At 58.9% G+C, this 2,672-nt stretch overlaps 1 protein-coding gene across 9 annotated transcripts in view; it reads left to right on the top strand.

The window, feature by feature from the left end:
- The window catches only part of HHIPL1 (HHIP like 1), a 52,280-nt gene that overhangs the window by 24,904 nt on the left and 24,704 nt on the right, over nt 1-2,672 (top strand). Inside the window, exon 1 of one of the 9 annotated variants that reach the window (XM_019639341.1) lies at nt 7-231. The exons of the other annotated variants lie outside the window; for them this stretch is intronic. The gene's annotated coding sequence lies outside the window, so the exon portion shown is untranslated. Of the gene's footprint in view, nt 1-6; nt 232-2,672 lie in introns of those variants that run through there. 9 annotated transcript variants of the gene reach the window in all.

Genomic DNA, 2,672 nt, shown 5'->3' with positions numbered 1-2,672 from the left:
CTGCTGGCTCTGCGGGTGCTCCGGACAGCAGCGCACCCGCAGTGCCTGGATTTCAGGCCGCCCTTCCGGCCGCCGCAGCCGCTGCGCTTCTGCGCGCAGTACTCGGCCTTCGGCTGCTGCGCTCCCGAGCAGGACGCGGCGCTGGCCGACCGCTTCGGGGCCCTGGCCGCGCGCGTGGACGCCGGCGTGTGGGCCGCGTGCGCCGGCTACGCGCTCGACCTGCTGTGCCAGGTGAGCGGGCGCGGGGCGGCGGGAGGGCGCGCGGGCGCGGGGCGGCGGCGGTGGCAGCACCCCTGGGCGAGGATCGTGGATAGGCAGTGGGCTTTGGACCCCGAGGCCCCCGCGGGAGTAATTCGGGCCAGAGCGGGGGGAACAGGCGTCCTGGGACGGCCAGGGCATTGCCATTCACTGGCTTTGTGACTTGGGCCTTTTCTCGGCCTCAGTTTCCCCTCCTAAAGCAGGAGTCCGGACAGATGATGTCATCACTCCTCAGCATTTAGGGGCTCCTCTGTCCCGGGATCTCCCAGTGCCCCGGCCCAAGGATCCCTCCCGCTCAATTGCTGGGGAACCAGGTGGGAAGCCTTTGTGCCGCTCAGCGCTCCCTGGCGTTGCCCCCGGCGAGAGGGGAGCCGAAGGGCCTGCGCGGGGGCATGGTCAATGAACTGGCCTTGAGTTCGAAGAGAGGTGGTGGTGGTGGTGGGGGGGGGACAATGCTCCCAATGAGGGTTCTTCCGCTGCCTCCAGAGAGCAGTCTCAGAGTCCCTCCAGGACTCTCAGACCTTCGGGGAGCCCTAGGCCTGGATGCCCAGGAGGCTTTGGGCCCCACCTCTGCTGGTGCTGTGACCTTTCCCTAGGATGGCTCCTCCACCAGGCAGAGGCTCTCTCATCTTTCAAGACCACCTGAGGAACACCTTTTTGGTGAAAGCTGTCCCCATCTCCCCTCTGAGGACAGAACCCCAGCTTCTCTTCACACTAGGTTGTGCATTCGCTGTTCATTTTATTCCTGCCTGGGTCTGATTCCGAATGCCTGACCCGAACAGGGTGGGTAAGGGTCAAGGCCATTAAGCCCTAAGGCTGGCCTTGTCCCAGCACCTGGGCAATGAGGGAACTGCGAGCTGGAGGTGTCCTGCATGGTTAGCGCAGTGTCCCAGCCTTCAGCCAGTAGGGCAGGTGCTTTGGGGACGGGCAGGATGGCTGGCTTAGAGTCAGACCAGGATTTGATCCTGGCGCTGCCACTTCCTAGCTGTGTGACCCTGGGCAGGTCACTGCTGCACTTTAGTTGTATCATCCTTAAAATGGGGCAATCTTAGCTGCCCCCAGGGTTTCCATGCAGGCTAGATGACATATACAAGGGGCTCAGTGTGCAATTCCAGCTGGATTTCTCTAGTGCCTCCTTGGCCCCCACTAGCTGCCCAGACCTGGCTGGGGACCTAGTCAGGCCCCGAGGCTGATTCAGTGAAGGTCTAGAGAGGCAGGGACTTGCTTGAGGGTCACACAGCCCCGTGGTGGCCATGGTGTGGGCACGTGGACTGTGCTCATTGCTAATGTGAGCAGACCATCTGGGTGGGAAATGAGGGGCTAGGAGCAAATGGGGGGCCCTGGGGAGCCCCCACTGTGCATCCCAGCGGAGTTAGAATGGTCTGATCAAGCGTCTGCCTCCCTCACCTGCCTGGGGGGTTTCTTGGGGCCAGGTCCTGTGGCCTTACCACCCCTGATCACATAGTGGGATTCATGCATTCACTCCACATCTGTTGATTGAGCACTTACTATGTGGCAGGCTCAGCAGGTGGAGGAGGAAGAGGAAGGGAAGGGTCAGTTCTGCTACCTCCCCTGGCAAGAGGCTCCCCTCTTTTCTTGGGAACCTTCCCAGCATGGCCTGGCTTTGAGCAACCGTTGGTGGAATGGCTGCTCGCATCTCACCCCAGGCTTTTCTGCCAGTGACCTCATGTCTGGAGTGAGCTTGGAGAGGGCAGTGGAGACTGCATCATGGTTTCCCTGGCGAGGCCTTGTGGGAGGGTGGGAGAGCCCTGGCCGGATGACTGTACTGTCTGTGAGCCAAGGCTGTGTCTGAGTTCAGCGCCTCTTGATTTCCACCACCAGGGGAGGTTGCCAAGGTGCCTTATTTACAAGTTTTAGTCAAGGACAGCAGGCATTCAGACATTCACATCTGCCTCGGGGAGATGGACTCCAGACAGGAGAGAGAGACCACAAAAACATGCCTGCACCCACAGTCCCCTCCAGAACCTGCCCCCATCTGGCACCCACGACTCCTCCAAATGCCCAGAATAGCTCCTTAGCCAGAGGGCAACTGTCCTTCCTAGACCCTTCAGGCCCTTTTTTGGGGCTTTCTTGGAAAGGCCACACTTTCCCTGGAAAAGTCAGGGAAGGCTTCCAGGAGGAAGGAACATTAAGTTACATCTTGATAGCCTATATTGTTTGAGCATTTACTGAACAAAGAACCATGTGCATCATATCAATTTATTCCTCCCAACAACTCTGTGAGGTTGGAATTCCTTTCCCCTTTTACAGATGAGGACGTAGGCACAGAAAGGCTAAGGAATTTGCCCAAGGTCACACAGGGAATAGTAGACTCAGTTTCTAGTGTGCCCTGACTCCAAAGCCCTTCCCTTAATCACTTTGCCGTATTGCCTGCCTTCTTTTTTTTTTTTTTT

Source organism: Hipposideros armiger, unplaced genomic scaffold (genome assembly GCF_001890085.2).
Source record: "Hipposideros armiger isolate ML-2016 unplaced genomic scaffold, ASM189008v1 scaffold_43, whole genome shotgun sequence".
NCBI classification, from domain to species: domain Eukaryota; kingdom Metazoa; phylum Chordata; class Mammalia; order Chiroptera; family Hipposideridae; genus Hipposideros; species Hipposideros armiger.
Note: the sequence above shows the minus strand (reverse complement) of the source record. Positions and strands in the feature narration are given on the sequence as shown.